Genomic DNA, 22,872 nt, shown 5'->3' on the forward strand with positions numbered 1-22,872 from the left:
AATTGGAAAGAGTAAAAGGGCTTTGTGACATAATGGAAAGAAAAATTATGGAAACCAGGAAGCATACCCCTCACAACTATAAGGATGGAAGTGTTGTTTCTCCTAGCCTTCCACAACCTACAAGGGTTACACCACAACAATTGGAAGAAAAAACAGAAAAAGGGCTTTGTTACAATTGTGATAGCAAATGCACTAAAGGTCATAAGTGTGCTGAGAAGAAATTATTTTACATAGAATATGAAGAGGAGGAAGAAAAGGATCAAGAAACATCGAAAGAAGAAGATATAAGCTAGGACCTGACCCCAGAGAAAGAAGAAATGAATTAGACGATATCTTGTAAAGCATTGGCAAGAATTACCACTCCTCAAACTCTCAAGATAGAAGGACATATCAAGAAGAAAAAGGTGCAAGAAATGAAATATCACATCGAGAAAGAAGAAATGAATCCAACCATATCTTGTAATTCATTGGTCGAAATTATCACTCCTCAAACTATAAAGATAGAAGGACATATCAAGAAGAAAAATGCTCAAGAAGTGAAAGATCACATAGAGAATCAAGAAATGAATCTGACCATATCTTGTAAAGTATTGGAAGAAATTACCACTCCTCAAACTCTAGAGATAGAAGGACATATCAAGAAGAAAAAGGTTCAAGCAGTGAAAGATCACATTGAGCATCAACAACAAGTTCTCCAACTTTTAAAGGATAACACCACTTCGGTGCAAAATCAAACGAAACAACAGGTAGATCAACATTGTAGTGAAAAATGTTTTGATGTAGGTGATTGGGTATTTTTACTGCTACATCTCAAGCAAGCTATTTATGAGAAGGAAATGTTGGCAATACTACATGCACTTAAAAAATGGCGACCTTACTGAATGGGAAGACTCTTCAAGGATGAGGATGTGGAAGCATCGTTTTGTGCTATTTCTATTATCCAACCAGATTGGATAAACGAAGCAAGGGATGAATGGAAGAAGGAAGAAGAAGTATGGCCACTTATTCAAAAGTTACAAAAGATCCCAATTCAAACAATATTGCTAGAAATTGAAGAGGAAGGAAAAATCATATTGGAGCCTGGAGCAGTCACAGAAACAAGAACCCAACAGCTACGAAATCGATCAATTTCAGAGTATCTCATCAAGTGGAAGAACTTAACCACTGAAGATTCCACATGGGAGGACAAGAATTTTATACAGAAGCATCGAGAACTACTCAAGCATTGAGGACAACGCTTTTTGAAGGAGAGGGGCATGTTAGGCCCCTATACTACTAGTGTAACCCCTTATTGTTATTAGTACAACCCACTTATTATATTGATGTACCCATGTAGTGCCCATATTGTTACTATTGTGCCCCATAGAAGCCCACTATTATTATTATTGTACCCTTACATTATTATTGTTATGTCGACTTTGATTATGTTATGACCCCTTAGACTCCTATATATAGAAAGGAGGTCTTTTCATTTGTATCATCGAAGAATTGTTCATTTATGTAATGTAAAGGAGGTTGCCCCCTCGAAGAGGCTGAATTCTAAGGCGTTGATCTATCTTTTCTATATTTTCTTGAGCTAGTTTCATAACATAAAATAACCAATTCAATAAAGAGCATCATGCATATATAATCACACAACTAAATCTAGAATCTTGACTGAAAAACAAATGCAAATCAGAATCATCAATCCTCGCAGTAATCAGAATGATACTAACTTTTCAACCTAACAATAATAAACAACGAAGAATAAACAAAAATGGCTATAACAAAATTGAAGCAGTAGATCTTTTATTGACTGGGCCCAAAGTCTCCAGAAGTCCGCTATTAGATATTCAAAATACAATTAAGAATTAAACACAATCTTCTTTATTAAAATCAATAACAGAGTTACAACATCACCAATATGATAGTATTATATGTCAAAAAAGAATAGTTACAATCTGTGAATTCCTCCACTAGTTGTTCAGTTCTCCTTATGACTTTACATAACATTTGGAAAAGTAAATAGATAGAAGTGAATCATCAGGATCAAGGGATCCTGAGGATTTTGCAACACTCGATCTGATTTCATCATAAAATAGCATTGGTCCTCCTGGTCTTCCATTTTCTTCCATGCTCAGGACATTGTCTCTTTTCCTTTGCTGGCTGTTGTCCTATCGATTGAACAACAATCGTCCAATTCACGTCCCTGCATATAAAGATAGTAAAAATGCATTAGTTACAAAAAGCATCTAGATCCTAGTTACAGACTCGACTAGTTCTACTGAAAATTTTACAGACACTTTTTACATAAAGCATGAAATCTGTCGAGTTCAAATCTAGAGACTTGCATTCCTCGGCTCCAGGTGCTTTTAATTTGTTGATGTTGATAATGTCTCTCAAGGTAGCATCAGACATTTTCTCATCGAATTCCCTTTCATCTTGCAATGTCGACAAACTCGTTCTCCAGAGTTTGTGCTAGCTGCCTTTTTATTGGACTTTCCCGTACTTTTTCTAGACGTTGGGGAGTCCTTTTCTTACTACAGTAAAATTTTCCCTAGACACTTCTTTACTTGCAATTCTGTATCATCTGTACATGGTTTAGTCCTTACTACACCCACCTTTTTGTTGAATGCCTTCTGCTTCCATCATTCTTCTACACAATGTGAATGACTACCACAAAAGGTACATGGCTAAATCCTCTTGATAACTTTTAACATAAAGTTTTGACTAGAGGACTCAGCTTCCGAAGCACTGCTTGATTGATTTAGTAGCTTACCTTTTCGGTCCTGTAGCTTTTTCTGCAACAGTTGAGGATGTAGAGACCACCATCGATCTGCAATGTGACCGCTCTTCCTACAGTAGTCACATATCGATTGGTCGAAGCCTAAGCCTTCATACTTCAGCCTCTCCTATACTGAAATCGGCTGAAGTCTACCCTAGCCTTGCTTGCCAAGACCTTGTCCTTCCTTGTAACCCATCTTCTCCATGAGTTTCTTAACCATTCCTTTGGGATGTTTTTCAAATGCTCCAATTTCCTGCTCACTGAAAGACTCGTTCTTCTCAAAGTCTTTTCTAGGTGAGGCTGGTGCAAAAGAAGTTTCCTTAGAAGGCGAGGAAAAACTTTCAATATCTTCTTCTACCGACTGAATTTTTAGAATCGTGGATAGTGATGTACTGTATTCATCATCCAGATGAAGACGTGAGACCTCCTTTGTCCTTTTAGTGGATGAACTGTGAACTGAAGTACTATTTATCCTTCAACTCTTTTGCAATGCTTCAATATCTACCTCAAGTTTCTGCTTATCTTCCTCCAGAGATTTCACCATTCACCACAAGGCATCATTTTTCAAAGCTTCAACCTTTGTTTGGAGTTTCTGGTTGTCTTCCTCAAGAGATTCTACCATCCGCCACAAAGAATCATTCTCCCACTAAAGCTGCTTTGAACTCTTTTCCATTCTTGCACTGGATGAGAACCTCCTCTGATACCAAAATATGATATGAAATGCAGAAAATTAGATCATTATTTCTCTCCTTGGCAAGAATGATTAAGTGATTCTTCATGCAACTCTGTTAATTAGTTGTTCATTATGGATGACTTCATCATAGTGAGATTAACTGTAAAAAAATTTAACCATAAGTTACACAAATCAACAAGATAGAAACACTGAGGTTGATGACGGTGTTCACCCCTCCTGGGCTATGTCTCCGGGCCCTGTGCAAAAGGCTAGGCCGCTTGTGTTTAGTGAATAAGAGGTATGTTACATATGTTGCCATAGTTGCGGCTATTTCCCCAGAATGGAAATGCTCTTGGACAGATCTCTCCCAACTTCGCATGGACATTCTACCAGTGAATTTTTCAATTACAACAAAACAAAAGAGTCTTAAATTACAGAATCAAACCTCTACTGAAAACGAGAATATATCAATAGCAATGAGAATAAAAATCAAACCTCCCTCAACTTGACATAAGAATCAGATTGTCTTTGTACTGAAATCTGGAATTTCGGCTATTTCATTCACTGAAAGGACCCTGTCAGTGTCTCTGGAGCACCTTGAAACCGCTGTCTAGGATTTTAAATCACTCCATTTGGTTTCCATATGACACTGGAAAGCCCAAAACTGACTGGCTTATGACTTCATGCTTCTCGATGCCTTGATCCGACACAATGGTTCTCTACCTTCTGTGCTCAAATCTAAACTTCAACTCTTGTATTCGAATTGAATATGTTGCATCCTCTGTTGCCTTCCTGAAAATATTCGAGAAGGACTCTCACACTGAATATGTGATCCCACAAGGGTGCCCCTATGCTTAAAACATTTAAAGCATTTATAAGATGGATGAATGTTACATTTAGCATAATTTGTTTTAACAAACTTAGAAGCTGGCTAATAAAATGGCTCGGTGCAAATACATTATGCACTTAGTTTTAACAAACTATATCATAATCTAGCTCCTTAACTTCAAGGTATTTCGAATGGTATCAATAGCATGATTTTCAAAATATATATAAATGACATGAAGCCACCTTATGGTTGACTTATCCAAAGTCTCGACCATAGTGCCTAGCACAAATGAAAGTTATTTTTTTAAATAACAAAACCCAAAATTAGACTTTAGGAATAACAATAATACGCTGGTGGTTTGCAGACGGTGCAGAAGGCTTAACTGTTTGCTATGTGATTGACGGAATCCCTTATCCTTTATCGGTTATCTCTGTGTAAAATGTAACATTGGTGGGTTGGAGTGTGGCCACATGGGCACAACCCCAAACCCCATTACATAGCATAAAATTCCATGTTTAAATGGAATTGGAGTTAAGTTAAACCCCAAGCGGAAACTCCGCTCACTTGGGCACCGACATATGTGGTTAATGCCAACGGTTGGAGTGGGCAGTCAAAACCACACGGGATTGACCCACCCTGTGATAGCTCCCATATTTTGTGCTGACCGTTTAATGCAACTACTACGCTAGCCCGGAACCTTGACTCCGATGGAACTTCGAATATGACGTGGTCTTGACCCGCTCCCATATGACGTGGTCTTGACCCGCTCCCATGTGGAGTCAACCATAACCATTGCAGACAGGTTTTGAACTTTAACCGGTGGAACCTAGACTTGGAACCTTGACATATGACGTAGCACCTCAGTCTCTTGCTTTGACGGATCGGCGGTTTTGTGCTCTGACGCTTTCATGGAAAGTTGTTCTGACTATCCAGCTACATGGATACCATCGTATGCTTCATCATTTGGTAATGTCGTGGATTTGCAATACAAATGTAATGCAACAATAATACATTTACCATAGAAAAGCGACATTTCACAATAGTTGAAAAACTATATCATATAGTTTAAAAACACTATTGGGTATAGTTTGATGGTGTTTATTAAAATTCCACCATGACATCAAAGTTGAATGCAAGCTTGACACATGTCGATCTACAGAAATATCACCTAGCCAGCGAAGCCATCTTTTGCACATGTGCTTCATAAACTTTGATGGATGATTTCTCCATCATCCGCAGTCCAAATGAGGAACCATAAGAAGCTCTGGATTCAGAACGACAGACACTTCAACTTGATTTTTTTTTCGGGTTGATCTGGGACTGCCCATTTTCTACACAAGTCGATAACAAATTTCTACATGGGAGCATCTTGGACGTTAAGAAAATTTCGACTTAACCTACAAGATCCATTTTGGATCAATTGTGCATACTTATATTTTTATATATGCCATGTGTTATGTTCCCTATTATGTTTTATGTGTATTTTTTGTATGATTTTTCATGCTCTGATGTAAAACCCTAGGTTGGACAATTATGGTGTTTTTGTATCTTGAATCTATATGTGTGTGTTGAGAATTATAATTTGTGGATTATTGATTGAAACCTTAGTTAGGGTTTTTCTTATATGACATAATGTACTGCAATGCATATTTAATTAAGTTGCTAGACATAGGTTTCAGGCTCAATGAAATCAATTTAATACTTCTAAAATTAATTATTAAAGGTTATAGCAGTACTAGATGAGTGGTATTTCTGGGATGGGGGCCAGGCACATTACATGTATTCCATAGAATACTAATGGAATAGAAGGGTTGATATTTTTCATTTTAGCATCATCTCTATTTTCCCTTATCGGAAAAGGATGTTCTTGCTCTTCATCCCATCTATTTCCTCTTTTATTTCCTTTCTCAGGATCACCAATATTGAAATAAGTGGTCTTTAATTCAAGGTTTAGAAGTTACGATTCGTCTTTTATATCTAGTCTACAAAGGTTGTATTTAGGAGGTTTGTACTTGATAATTGTTTTTGATTTTTCTTCAGAAGTTTCTGAGCTAGAGGAATCCTCTTACTTTACTTCTTCCTTTGGAATTGGTCTTGGAGGGGTTTTTGGAAGAAACCATCCCAACTTATCCCTCTTTCTCCTAATTCATTCTCTATTCACTCACATAACCATTTTTTATATAAAAAAGATTCCAAAATTTGTTGTTTCCCTAGCAATGTTGCCAAAACGTGATGGGCTTCTACCATGATCTCATAAATTCCTACTTTAATATCAATATGGAGTTGTAAAATTTACAAAACACTCATCAAAGTATATGCATTTTAGGGTTTTATGCAATTCCTAGCTCGAGAAGTGAGAAAAGTAATTGCAACGTATTTCCAATAATTATGATTAATTACATGAAAAATTATGAAAATCATTGTAGCTAAAATTCTATATTAGATCCTATTCAAAAAAAAAAAAACAAAATCAATCTACAACAATGCTAATTTAAAAAAAACAAAAGAAGCTATGGAAGTAACTAACAACAATAAAGTGATTGCAAAGGAAAACTACGAAAAAAAAAAAAAAAAAAACCCTTTTTTATTAAAAGAAATTTGATCTACAAATGGCGCTACATAATTAAACTAGAGCTAAATGAATCACATTAACAAAAAATAGAGTATTTTGTTGAAAGTAAAATGCTATAAAATAGAAATTAAGATAAAAAATTGAATTCTATTGTACAAAAATAGATGCAATATCTTTGAAATATAAATTGAAATGAATATGTGCATTAGATAATATATGTAGTAAAACCATGAACAATAATTGAAATTAAGAGACGATAACATGAAAATATATACCAAAATGAAAATGTAGCTACCATGACTATAGAGTGGCCCTTTTGTACAGTTTGTTGGTGGTTTACATGTCGCACACTTTCAAAAGCTCAAATAGTTGATTTCTATTAACAAAAGATAACGATATGCATCAACTAAGAAAGCTCAACCTTTTGAGTTTGGTTCTCAAAGTTTTTATGCAAATTTTAACACAACTGCTTGTTATTTTTCTAGTGGTTCTTTCTAGTAATAAAGGAGGCATCATATTTTAGTTATAGTAGTTCAGTGTCCCAAATCTTATCCAAAAACAAAATTAATTTAATTTTTTTCCCATAAGTTCTTTACTCTAGCCCACTTTCAATCCTTGTGGGCTGAATAGAGTAAAGTGGGATTAAATAAAATAGGATGTATGATCTGGTAACTGAAAAGTAAATGATTCTACAGGCATTGAATCTTAGTTATAGGCTGCGGGGAATTGATAATTGATCTGAGAATGGCTAGGGTTTCTGAGAACGTTTTTAGCATTGACGCCGCTCTTCAAACCACCGATTTGGGTATCAATGGAGTACGCAGGATACCGAAATATGTGCAGGACGACTCAGTAAATCAGGCAATCGTCTGGCTGCACTGTGAACTAGAGTATGAACCCCCAGAGGAAGATCGACCCCCACAATGGCCACAGATGACCTCTCCCTACCTGAAATGAGGCAATTCTTATAGATCAGGACAGGGGATTTTTGATATGGGTAGCCAGATGGTAGATCAACCCTTGCACTGGCCAAATCCGGTAGTCTGCAAACATTTTTTCTATGTCTTCTACCGACTCACCGACTCTAAGACAAAGGGAAAAGGAAAATCCTCTTTGATGGTCTGGGCAGTGCAGGAGAGTGTATGGGGCATCCGTCTGGGTGTTTTTTACTCAGATCTATCACTCCTATGCCTCACGAAGCCCCTTCCCATTTCTGATACGGAAAAAACCATGCGTATAATATGTAATAGAGAGCCAGATCGATTTCCCAACCGAGAACAGGATCTCTCTATTGATAAGATCTGCATAGACACAGCACTCGGGTGGGTAGAGCCATACCCAGGAGGCCTCCTGGAATGCATAGGTGGGTATCTGACAAAGGGCAACATGAGGCACGCTAGCCTAGATATGCCGAAGCAAGAACTAGACAGAGCACTGATATGCACAGATCCATCAGATAGCCCAAATCTAGTGAAGCAAGAACTAGATAGAGCACCAATATGCTCAGATCCGTCAGATCTGGATGCATTGGCAACAGATCGAGCCCTTTCTCAGATAGACCCACACTCTACTGAGGCAGACTTGATACAAATTTTCATTAAAACACTGGAAGGCAAGCATATTTGCTGGAGGATCTAGAAGGGGAGGAGGATCCAAGACTTAAGGTATGAAATCCAGACTCACCTTGGTATACCAGCATGCAGGAAAAATCTGATCTACTCAGGACACAACCTTCAGGATAACCACACACTTCAGGATTATGGCATTGTCACAGACTCAATCATCATAATCAATCCGCATCTATGGGGTGGATGCTATGGAACCAGCCCAAAGAGCATAGGCACTTTTAAAGATGCAGTCAAGGGAAAGGAAAAAGTACAAACTAAACCAGCAACATTGCCTGAGCTTCCAGGGACCTACGTCATGGAACAAAATTCTGAGACTCCTGGTTTCATAATCTCAATGCCTGAGGTAAATGATTTGTACTCAGATATCTATTCCAAAGTAGTTATATGCATATTTAATGGCTTTTGGCCTAAATATGATGTTTTGCACCAATGGATATTTGCTGCATGGTCACCAAATTGTGAAATATACTTATGCCCTAAGGGGTTTTTTATAGTCAAATTCACCACAGTACAAGAAAAGGAACATATCCTCAATAAGGGACCATGGTTCTGGGGCAATGCAGGACTCTTCATGACCCCTTGGTTCCCAGAATTTGATGCCAACACAATGGTGGTATAAAAAATTGCAGTTTGGGTCAGGATGCACAACCTTCCATTACACTTCTGGCATCATAATGTTTTAATAGCCATAGGGAACTCCCTAGGAAAGTTCCTAAAGATTGATCGAGACAAAATTACAAGGGGAATATTTACTTTTGCTAGGATATGCGTTGAAGTAAACCTTAGACAGGGACTACCAAACAAAATTACATTGAATTTCAATAATACACAGTGGACTCAACCTTTAGATTATGAAAAAAAACTTTCCGATGTCGTGGATGTTTACAAACTAGCCACCTCCATAGTGTCTATCCACAAGCAAAAAAAACCCCAAATGGAACAAGAAGCAACAGAAAAAGCCAAAAGGATGGAAATATACAGACCCCTTGGAAGAAGAAGCAGAAAAATAAGAAACAACAGAAAATAAAGTAGAAACAGATGTTCAAAGGGTCCAGAACAACACACAAAAGGAGGAGAAAGATCCCACCAATCCCTGCAACTTGTGGCCCAACAACCCTTTGCAGCAACAAGAGTCCCAACTAACAGGAATGGAAGTAAGTGGCAGAAAATGAACTCATGGATCAGAAGGATTTGATTCTGACAAAGAATATCCCATAAATCCAAATGAAAATCAACTGTCCATTGTAACATCCACTCCCAACACTGGAGGTTGGCGAAAAGTGGAAAAAAAGAAAGGGAGAAAAGAATAGGTTAGTTGTACTTTTTTTAGTTTTTTTTATGTTTTCTATGAAAATAGGAACAGATCATATGCATATGCTTTTTAGCATCTACAACATGTAATTTTGTCTCATGAATAAAATTATGATTTTTACAAGGGGAAAAAACTGAAAAGTAAATGACAGTAAAAGGTAATATATTTAAAATATAAAAACGCATTGTTGTTGACAAAATTTTAAACAACAATGAGTTCCTTCTTTAGAAATGTATTTGGCTGTAGAGAAATTCCATAGTATGGTTGTACAGATGGTATGGATTGGAGTGCTATTGAAGAATGCTCCAGTGTGATTTCCATAATAAAGACTTGTTCTGCTTCATGATTTGCTGAAGAAATTTCCTACACTGGTCCTCACATGTGAAACAATGAAATGAGTGTCTTGTTTGATACCTAGAGACTCATAATCAACCAACATTCATTAAAGCATGCAAAATTGTTAATTATATATATATAAAAAAAAGAAAAAAAATGTGTCTTTTATCTTTAAATTTAATCACTATAGCTATAATGAATAATAAGGCAGGGATGGATGAAAATGGACAAAACAGGTGACTTCTATTAGGAAAATGATGATAAAATGATGGTAAAAGGGGCAATTATAATGCAAATTGTATCCCTCATTACATGCCTTCTAGGAAATCGGTGATGGTCACATGACATTATTCTAGAAATATGCATGGAAATAATTGCCTTGCTAGGGTGACTAAGAGGATTTCAGGATCTCGAACCTTTTACAATAACTCAAATTTGTTCTACAATAGAAAACATTTAGGAACCATCCCCTAGATCTACTTTATGGAGAGAATGGAAGATGGTGGAGTATTGGCCTGACCACCATGCTATGAAAGCCTAGCCCATACTGGCTCAAGAGATGCAAAGCCGTAAAATCTATATTGACCAAGGTTCAAATAAAATCCATTTTGGGTATCAAACCAAAGTAATTTTTAACCTAAAATAGGTTTATACATTGTTGGCTAGTCACAATAATCTTCCAAAAGAGCCACTTTGGTGCAAAATATAGATGCAATATCAATGGCCCAAAGTTTCCTGATTCTTGTGATTAATTGGAGAAAGAAAGATCCTTTCATGGGATCAAATTTAGAAAAAGGGGTTTTAGGGTTCTTCTATCTGCCCTCTATGTAGGAATCAAGAGGATAATATGGAGCACCTACTCAATGCCTGTCTTTTTGTTGATCAAGTATAGACTAAGATCTTACTTTTGTTTGAGTACTCAGATCAAAACTACAACATCCTTCTAGAAACAATGGAGCAATGACAACCAAGAATCTTCAAAATCTAGTCCTTAATCACACATGGATCACAATTTCAAGCTTTGTAATGTGAACTAGAAAGAAAGACATAGGAGGGTATTCAAACAAAGTGAAATTGAAGAAGGAAGAGTATGGCAACTCATTAACAAAAAAGTTAGGGAGACCATCCTATTAAATATTGGACTAAAGAGGATTGGAAAGTTGATTAACATGAGACAAGGATTCTTAATAAATTGGAACTTTCACCATCTATTATTTCTCAAATAAAAACTAAGCCCCCAAGCAAAAGAAATGATTCTCCTTTAGCATTTACCCCTCCAATGGGATTTGTAAAGTTGAATTTTGATGGTACTTCTAAAGGGAACCCTATACAATCTAAATATAGTTAGATATTTCGTGAATGTGAAAGAAACACACTAATTGTATATACTAGTGATCGTGGGATAAACAATAATAATGTAGCAAAATTATTTTCTCTAGAGACACGTCTGCATCTTGCTAAAAATGAAGGATATTCAAAATTACAAGTGGATGGTGATTCTCATTGGTTATCACAACAATGAGACTCCAATGGAAAAATTGTGTAAAAGTTGGTGACTATAGATCTTTATCTCTTGCATTCAAATCTTAATCGAGTCCATTCCTTCAATCATCAATTCCCATTGTCGATGGTCTAGAAACAAGGTAATTGATTTCTTAGCTAATGTGGGTTGCCAAGAACCAAAAATTTACTTGGTAGTTACGTGGTCTAATGAAGAATGGACTAATTGGAAGGAACAACTTCAAATTATCCTCAATCAAGACAAAACAACCTCAATTGGCATGTTGGAAGTCATGTCAACAAGGGAGGAGGGGATCCTTCCTCCATGATGGCTCCCATCGCATTTAAGAGGGGGGTGGCATGGCTATCCCACCCCATGTAATCACACATGTTAACTAGTATTCATTCCCTTGATATTAAAATGTCAACATATTTCCTATCTACATGCTCCTAGCTGGGTAGTCTCATCTTCATGCTCTTCTATAGTTCCTACAACATTCCCTTGCCACATATGGGATATTTCCAACACAACACATGCTTTATGGAGTTTAACTCCACCTATCACCACCCCATGTCATGCGACAATTATTGTGACTCATCTCTAGTATAGGGGAAAACCTTCTCCTATCATGATGGTTCTATGAGAGCTGTATTACATGGTGGTACTACTCTTGGGAATCTAGCCTTCAATGCTTGCACCTAGTGTTGAACATCTGTGTGAGGGGAAACGTGGCTACGGTCAAGGAGGTGACCCCTGAGATGTTGGCAACGAAGATGATAGAAGCTCACAGAGGGGTGGGAGGTGACCAACGAAACCTTATCCTCAACTTGAAGAATTCCCAAGCCTAATGGGTTAGTCATTGACTTTTAATTCATTCCATGTCCAACTTCTATATCTCCTTCAACTCTTTTGATCCTCTATATTTTCTATTGTGGACTCTAGTCCATAGTTTACAGAGGGTCTTGGTTCTGTGCACTGGTATTGATTTTATTGGTTTCTTATGGCTATTGGACCTTGCTTGGAGTCCCTCCCTAAATGTTAATCCTTTATTTCAACTTGCTATATTTTTCTCCAAACTTCCCTAGAAGCTATTTCTTAGTTTTGTATGCATATTACTCTATATGTTGTCTTACTATCTTCTTCGTTTCTATGTCTATCGGGGGTCATACACACTCTTCCCTATTGTGCCCAAACATGCCATGCCCCTCTAGAGGATGAGTTGCCAAAAGGGGTTTGGTGTTAGAGGCCCTCAAACCTAGCCATGAGATTAATCCTATGCCCAAAACATTGCGACCATTTTCCACTCTTTTACGCCATAAAAAATCCATGGGGAAATCTTCTAACTAGAATCCTTGACTAGTAATGACTGTAACACTCTAAATTTGAAATCTAAGTTGAAGTATCGAATTGGGTTCTTAACCTTAGGAATTATAGGGGAAGATGGAGTCAATATCTTAATTCCATTACCCTCCACTTAAAAAGGAAGACACTCTTGGGCATCGTCTTGAAGGAAAAGATCAAGGACCACAATGACATGATCTCCTTTAATATGAATGAAATTGAACGAGTCTAATGCCATCAACATTCTTGTCTCATCATTCTGGATGCTCAGTTAGTGCACATAGAGGGCCATCTCTAATGTGGCGTGAAACCTCCAACCCCAATAGATGGAAGCACCTAAGATCCTACCCCAATCACTTCATCAGATACTTGATATCTCATTTAATGGCTTGGCTCATGTCTCTCACTTTCAATAGTATAGGTTATTTCCATTATTATGTATTTAGAAGTATAGACCTAGAATTTTGTCAGCTATTAATAGTTTATGTTTCCCTTGTGGAGGATTATGAGAAGTATCAATTTAAACAATGATATATGTTTTTTTTTATGATGACACTTTGAGGAAATAGAATCTTAAATTAGCAACAAAAAATAAATAAAAGAAAAGAAAAGAAAACAAATAAACAATTAGAATTGTTACCAACTATTGTTTGAGGTGTTCTTCCATAGATACAATCCCCATGAGCATGAAACTAACCCAAAAAAAATTATTTCTCTTCCATTCATCCATTTTAGGGATAGGAAATCAATGGACATCATTCTAAATCTATTGGAATAGTGGAGGGAGTTGTTATTTTGGTTTCTTTATAACTCTTGGTTAATTTCTCTCTCCTACTGTTTGTAATTTCATTGTCCTAATTGGAATTCATTAGCTAGTTGTTGTCTTGTCACTCTGCATAGGCCATACACACTCTTAGGGCCATAGTTTACTCATTTTCCAATGTACTTTAATTGCTATTTGGGACATACATTGCATTCTAATTAATGGGTGGGTTATAAGCTGTGTTTTTCTCTTACATGAGACAATGTGAACATTAGATAAATATCAATTAATTTTACTCTTTTAGCATCTTGAACTTTCCTTTTAGAGGTTAAAGTTAATGGGTATTTACTAGATTTTTTTTAAATTATAGAATACCACTTATTCTAAAATCTACACATCATTATTGATTCCCACTTAATGTTTAAAATTGTCAAATTGAAAAATTAGTTGAAATTTTACTCGTGTCCATACCGACCAAACAATTCCAAACACTGAGTGATGTGATTTAGAAAACTAATAAAAAGTGATTCAATCCAGAATCCCCATTCCGAGAGGCCAAGACATTGAGATTTAATTATAAATCCCATCACACAAGGTGCTTAATGAACTTACCATGAGTCTTTGGAGTGCTAGAAAAACCTCATCTCCATCCCATGATTTCAAGTTTATGGTGACTATTCGTACACTCTTTGGAGTGCTGGAAAAACCTCATCTCCATCCCATGATTTCAAGTTTATGGTGACTATTCGTACACTCCTTGGAGTGCTGGAAAAACCTCATCTCCATCCCATGATTTCAAGTTTATGGTGACTATTCGAGCACTAAATTAACAAGACTGCAATGCAGTGGAATACCTGCCGAATATTAGATTCGATTTTGGGTGTATGGATAAAATGTCCATGCCATGAATATTAATATTGTTATAAAACTATGCTTCTTTGTTATCGGTGGCTGCTTGTCTCCAAACGCTTGGCATAATGGTCAAACCAATCATGTATTATGTATCAAGATTAATAATGTATTGCATTGAAAGATTATTACAAAATATTTGCAGTGTTTTCATTTTATCTCCTGCATTATGCCAATTTGGAGGTGTTGCCTCATATATTATATAGGTAAAGGGGAATCATAACCCGCCAGAGAAAGCATCAATGCTTGCTGGCATTCCATACAAGTTTTTCCTCTGTGGCTGCATTTTTTTTTACGTTTCTGAGCAGCTGTTTTAATGCTTGGCTGGTAATTCTTGGGCATTGATCATTGTTTGAATCGCTACCCTGTGCATAGTGTACAAGTCTATAGTCTCGAATGGACAACTTTTTACTGCCAACAATATCCAACGATACTATTTATTAGTCCCTGCCCTCTAGGCATGGATTATAGTAATCGTTCGCGACGAACATAGCATTAGTTGACCTGCTTTTAGTCCCCGGTCATCAGCAATTAACCAAAGTTTTATTCCCGATCCCGATTTTTCATATTATTTGGCCTCTTTTCAAAAAACCGAAGCTAGACGGCAAAAACCAAAGCTGATCTTAGGCGAAAAGAATAGGTTATATTTTTGTTTGTCCGATATTTTCAAATTGTCAGTCCCTGCAACCTAAACTAATGTTAGCATTACTGGACAGCATTAAATGTTATCTCATACATTGTTTAAACCATATAACTTCGCTATTTAACTATGATAAAATAACATTATAATAAAATATACCAAGCAGGTCTAAGCATAAACGCTGGTATTTGCATGTTGACGACTCATCGCTAGTTGCCTTTACCACATCATATCTGCATGTTGACCACTTGGCGGAACACTGATCAGAGGCATGTGAATCAAACACAACTTTGATCCAGGACCAGGTATGCATACCTGAACTTTGAAGCAGCAGCGAGCCTGGGAGTTTTAGTTGAACAGGAGCAGAGCCTCGTCCATTCTCCTACCTGCGATACCAGTAAGTCCATTGAGGTTCAGATGGAACTACCCATTCAGCGAATTTTCTTTTCTAGGTATAGGAAAATTATATACAAATCATTACCCATTCAGCTAATTTTTAAACAATTTTTCCTTTTGATGGTGCAGTAGGGTTTTCGGCAGAATTCTACCGTAAGTAAAACAGATGTTCCCTCCTGGCAATGCACATTTAGTATTTCTAAAAAATTTAATGGAAACAAATTTCTATATTTTTCACTTTTGATATGAAATCCAGTTCTCTATTTTCAGGTGAAATTCGCTTGACATAATTGATTTCGGCTGCACAAAACAAAGGGGTTTTGACTGTTTGACGTGTTTTTCGTGCCTCACGGTGACACAAAACTCTGGAAGGGAACAGAACATACTCAGTTCAAGGCAGAAAAGGCGGCGGGAGAAAAATCTGAGAACCGGCCGGGCTACAGAAGGAGCACGACCTGAGAGAGGGGTTGGGATGAATACTATCGTTTTTGGTGACTCGATATAAGGTATGCCTGGTCTCCTCATGATAATTTTACAAATATATTTGTATACCATAGTGTATTCAGCCGCCATTCGAGGATACCCTGTTAAAGAGCCCTGTTAAAGAGCCCCGGTAAAAGAAGAAGCCGGCAGGCACTTTTATGAACATTGCTATTAACCGCTCCGCTCCTACTGGATTAGTTTCTTTTTGACAGCAAGCCAAAGTCTAGCCACCACAGGTTCTAGCTAGCCTCACGGTTTTGACCCCTTCCCTCTAGTCAGACAACCCCTTTCCCCTTTTCCTCTGGAGATTGCTCGCAATCTAAAAAGAAATTGAGAACACGAGCAGGGTGAAACTGGTGCTAGTGCTCCGCATTGACTTATTACTTACCTAAAGACGGTGCGCGGAGCTTGACGACAGGCTGGGGCTGGCTATTTTTCGATTCTACAAAATTATTAGGGTTCATGCCTTTCTATATGGATATTAAAAATTTCTTTTGCCTTAAATTTCCTATGCCCCAACCGTGTATGCCTAGGATTCATGTTCAGAATGCAAAGGATGTTATTGTTGTTCCATAGTGTTTAAAAAATTATACAGGAATGATATGAATGTTGCATAGGGACTTGCTGCTGTGCAGGGATTCTAATGTTAAACCAGAAAGAAATTCTATTAATTGAACAGGGATGCAGTTAGCAGTTTACTGACCTGCAGATAATATGATGACAAATGCGCAGGGCTCTCTTTGTTGACAGTCACATATCCCGCATAATGAGCGAAATCCACTGGCGGCTGCCCAGGAAGATTAACAATTCTATCGGCTTCTGCTTGCGTGAGTCTGCCATTATCCCCCGCACACTGCCAGAACAGCAATGCCAGAGCTAAAATTATTAGGGTTCATGCCTTTCTATATGGATATTAAAAATTTCTTTTGCCTTAAATTTCCTATGCCCCAACCGTCTATGCCTAGGATTCATGTTCAGAATGCAAAGGATGTTATTGCTGTTGCATAGTGTTTTAAAAATTATACAGGAATGATATGAATGTTGCATAGGGACTTGCTGCTGTGCAGGGATTCTAATGTTAAACCAGAAAGCAATTCTATTAATTGAACAGGTATGCAGTTAGCAGTTTACTGACCTGCAGATAATATGATGACAAATGCGCAGGGCTCTCTTTGTTGACAGTCACATATCCCGCATAATGAGCAAAATCCACTGGCGGCTGCCCAGGAAGATTAACAATTCTATCGGCTTCTGCTTGTGTGAGTCTGCCATTATCCCCCGCACACTGCCAGAACAGCAATGCCAGAGCTAAAATGCATACCCATTGACGGGAAGACGAATAAGAAACGGCCAACGCCATGACTGCACAACACACCATAGTGGACATTGGGTATGCATGCACCCCAGATTCGGAAGAAGGCATTTGATATGCATGTAGATTAGCGCTCTTCCCATGAGAGATACGTGGATGTGTTGAGGCTTTTTTATACAACACATGTATCAGTGACCGTTTCATGCGTTGATACACCTTTGGTTAGATATAACATGGCCTACACTATGTGTAATCTTGTTCATTATTATTCATTGAGATAGGCAATATGATAAAGTTTGCGTCGAGATAGTGTTCGAGTGGGCTTTCAAGACTTTGCTGAATGAGCAATAGCAGGTGGAGATTTAATTAATATTTGTTTTGTTCTATTATATCATATTTGGTGGTTATTTAAAATCAATTGCCTTTTGGATGTTGGTGTGTAATTTATATTTCTTGTGTTTCCTTTTGATGTTGGGATTTAGTTTTATTTTATTATATATTGGTTTGTTAAAATCTTTTTTGAGCCGTAGAAAACCAATTATTGATTTAGACTTTATACTCATGAGTAATCTGTTAGATTAAGCCAACTAAGCTAATTACTATAACATTATTTTTAACAAAATAAACGCCTGCTCCACCACCAATTTCTTTAAATAAATCTAACAAGCCAACCTGCATTAAAAGAACAGCTAATTTAACAACTAATTTATAATAATTTTCACACCTTTGAAAAAAACCATTATCAATATATAATTTTCACACCTTCGAAAAAAAAACATTATCAATATATCACTTAACATTATCAATATATATCACATCTAGTAATAAAGTTATGCTCACTTGATATAAAATTGAATCCTAACTTTTTAATTATATATGTCATAATCGATTTCATCTCGTCACTATATTGCCACTTCTAAACATAAATCATCATGCATGTATAACAGTTTGCTTGAGTTGATTATATTTATGTCAAGTTTTCTTTCGTCGAAATAGAAATAATATAAGAAATATTTATAGCGCTTCTTTCTGGTTCGCAGTGTTTTTCTAGAGTCACCGCTGGCATAAATAAAGTTGCAGACCTGCAATTGCACTTCTGGAGAGAAAAACTTGCGAGAATTCAAGTACCCCGAGACTTTCACAGCAAGCTTGTCTACGCTCACAGAGGACGAGGCCAACAGACGGAAATCTGCAATTCCATGCCACCCAATTCTGTAAATCCGCGAATTTACTGTTTCGCCCACCTGTAGATTTGGATGCTGGTATCCTTAGTTGGACCAGATCCGGACCAGTGAATTTTTGTATGAGACGAGTGATAAGCTTTCCTCACTGAAGAAACTAAGGGAAAGGCGACAAATAACATTGCCAGAGCTTTACAGTCCATGGGCGGTCAATGTGTCGATCAATAAGCTCTACGGCTATGACTGTTTCTGTATTACTGTAAGGCTATGACTGTTGCTTATGTAAGGCCGCTATGTCAGTTGCTTTCTGTATGTCCGCTATGACTGGCTATGACTGGCTATGTCTGGCAGCTATGTCTGGTGCTTATGTATGGCTGCACTGGCTCTGTAAGGCTATGACTGGCTGTGTCTGGCTGTATGGCTATGTCAGTTACTTATGTGCATCTTGTATGGCTCAGGCGTATGACCCTCAAAAGGTGAATTGCATATAACAAGCATTTTCCACTACGAAATAGGCTATATTCTCGGAAGCTAAATGGGCTAGACAGAACTATGTGCAGGGACTAGCTGCTTCGCAGCCCTCCTTGTTTAATAATATGCTCCATACCATTTCAATCATTGCCCTACTGTAAACCAAGTATGGTAATCGTCAAGCCAATTTGTCTGCAAATAACTTTTATTTCTGTTAGCATTTTAGCATTTTATGTGTTTCCTGTTCTCCTCTTGAAAACTGTGTTGTGCCAAGTCTGATTTGTTAGATGATAATAATTGTATGGGAGGTGGGGGTGTCAATCAAATCGCTAGTTGAGCACATCTAACTTTTGTTTTATTTTTTTAACTTCCTCATGGGCATGTCACTTGCTAATGTATCTTCACCTTTAACCCCAATGTTGCCTTCTCGATCTTCAACTAGATATTAATGAATAGCGGAATTGGCAGGTTGAGTACTTGTTTTATCAAGCTAAAGTAATCAAACAATACTGCAACCATCTTTTAATCAAACAACTTGAAGCCATTGTCACTGATGATATTGATAGTATGCGTGCATACTTGTACTGAAATGGGGATGCCAATGAGCTCAACACGGAATACAACAATGCTTTTCTTGGATCAATTCGACATGAAATCGTTTGCAAAGGATCTTAAGAGGATATATGGAGTTTTACCAAAGACCAAATTGGATCACAATAAAATTTGGTGGTCAGGTAAATTCTCAATCACATTGACTTGATAATCCATGGATCCTTCTTACCTTTAGATTTATTGAAGATCAAGCTTTAGAATGCTTACTATTATTGAATGTTGAGTTTGTTTGAAGCTATTAATGATACACAATATTTTTTTTGGTTGATACCCAGAACATAAGAGTGTGCTAAAACGTTTTGGAAGCTATATAATATTCTCGAACGGATTGCAAGATCCATATAGCAGTAGAGGGTAAAACATTTTACGATTGCCAACGACTATCTAAGTGTGGCCTCGGTCTAATATCTATGTCAGAAATAGCATGCCATGTTTTTTATTTTCCTTAAAATCCATGAGAATGGTAATCAAACATGTTTTTAACACACTTTAATTGTTCGCTTGATGTACTTTTCAATATCTTCATTGACCCCTGTCTATAATAAACAGATCATGTTCCAAATTCAGCACCCTTGTCTATAATAAACAGACCATGTTCCAGATTCAGCGTGGAATTTATAAAAATGACATTGATAGTCACAGTAAAAAAATGAGACAACTGGAGCACCCACAACAACAAAAATAGAAAATCCATTGAGAAGCTATAAAACAAACACTTAAAATATAATTATTTTACATAGATATAAAAATAAATATTCTATAGAAACCTCCAAAAAGTTAAGATTGGAAAAGGTGAGTACTCGAAAAATTGTGAAGGATATGTTCTGACATGGCAAAAGGAATTGAAACATTACCAGATAAAACAAGGAGGCTTCCCTGCTTTCATGTGCCCTACTACCCACTTGTTTACCTTTTCCTTGTTTGCTGATTCAATTGCCCACTTGTTTACCTTTTCCTTGTTTGCTGATTCAATTCCGTCATCTGTGCCCAGGCCAGGGGCAGCACTTACAAATTCAAAGTTATTTTTTTTCGGGATTCAAACGAAGTGTTTTTCCAACTGCTCTCTGTTACTGGACAACCCAGCGAAATCTCAACCTCCGCCACATTAACCTTGGCAAATTCGTTAAGCAGAAGCACATACACAATGGTTGGGACGATGAGTTTACGTTGGGTGACAGGTGGCCAAATTCTGAGAGGTGGTGGCAGCTAGTAGCTGACAGGTAGCAGCAAGCAGTGACATAGTTGAATGATAACGCGGTGACACAGTCGCCTAGAAAGGCAGTGAGCAACTTTGTATAAAAAAAAATTCCATGCAAATTAATTTAACAGAAAATGTTATGAATTAATGCTAACCAAGGCCAGCGTTAGTTAGAAAGGCAATGAGCAACTTTGTATATAAAAAAAATTCCATGCAAATTAATTTAACAGAAAATGCTATGAACTAATGCTAACCAAGGCCAGCATTAGTGAGCTTCATCTTTGATTATGTTTTAACTTTATCCTAGCTTTATGTCAAAAATTGAGCTTTTCCCTGCAATAAGACTCCAAAGGCTTCAAGTTTATGGTTGGCCAGCGAAAACAGCTGTCAATATTTAATAGATTGACAAAAGCGTTTATAAAATAGAAATAGAAAACTTTATGTCAAAATTATCGTTTTGATTGAAAGTAATGCTGGGAAAGTGACATCGATCGCTATATACTGCTACTTTCGGCAGGTATAATAATAGATTGAATAATATAAATCTTAATATCACTGCATTTCACAGAGCCTTCCACTCCTTAAGGACTTGATATTATGGTTTACAATGCATTTATGTGTGATTTAATTATGGTTTATTCAACCTCATAGAGTTTTTCCTTTATTCCAAAACATTCAATTAGTTTAGTTTTCATTGATATAAAAGAGAAACCTGTAATGAAGTTTCCTTTATTAATATTTTCAAAGGTTAAAAGCCATAATTTTTTACTTATTTTAAAATATTATATATTTTTATAAAATTTATTTCATTAATATTATATTAATTTTATGAATTAAATGTAACGATGAAAAAATGAATGTAAAACATCATATAAAAAATAACTAGAAAAAAAACATTGAATTTTTTTAATTGATGGATAGGAGTAAATAGAATGTTGCTTCTTTTCCCTGTCGTGAGGACCGCTAGGGTTGGCTTGCCCATATCAAGTGGAAAGCTTTATTTCCAATCCTATTGCATAGTAAATGCCGCTTGATATGGGGTCGATATAACACAATATAACACGCCGCGCGGTGATGAGAGAAAAAAAAACCGCGCAGTGATGAGAGAGAAAAAAAATAACAGCGTGTTATATGGTGTTATATCGATCTCATGTCAGACCGCATTTACTATACAATAAGATTGGAAATAAAGCTTTCCATATCACGCACTTATTTATTGAACTATTTTAAGGTTTCGTACATTAGTCTTGTCGAATGAACGGGGACCAAATTAACGTGTCATTTTCATTTTCATTTTCGGTGGTCTGTCAACCAAATGGTTGAAGATTCAATTACCGTGTGGTATCAGCCAGCTACTAGAAATAGACGACGACTAGTACTACTTAATACTCGAGTGCGATCCTCTTTGACACCCATCGAAAGTGACATGGGCCAAAGGGTGCCACAATATTCAAAATAGCCCGGAAATGGTTCACATTGTTCGTCAATTATTCTTGTTTTTCTTGCCCCATCTTCAAATCTACAACTCTAATATACATTCCAACGTTGTGGCTCGTACCACCATGGGACATTGATATTAGTTTATATGGTTTTGGATAATATAAAGAAAAAGCAATCAATTAATATATTTTATAAAATAAAATTATAACTTTTTAATATATATAATTTGACTGCAATTTGGAATTAAAAAATGTTTTAAAATTTTTCAAAATATTCAAAATAGAGTTATTGTAGCAATTAATAATGGTAACATAATAATGAAAATAATTAGCTTTAGGGATGTATTTACATTATACATGGAATTCATTTACAATCTATCAATATTTATGAGGTAAGTATTTTAATAGTGATAAAGTAACAATAAAATAAATTAGCATATATTTATTTTAAGTTCGCATTTAATAATCATTGAGAAAGATCAAATTTCTTGACGTGCAAATCGTTTTAGGAG

Source organism: Pinus tabuliformis, chromosome 8 (genome assembly GCF_031772625.1).
Source record: "Pinus tabuliformis cultivar Carrire ecotype Pingquan chromosome 8, CPIR1, whole genome shotgun sequence".
In the NCBI taxonomy this organism is placed as follows: Eukaryota; Viridiplantae; Streptophyta; class Pinopsida; order Pinales; family Pinaceae; genus Pinus; species Pinus tabuliformis.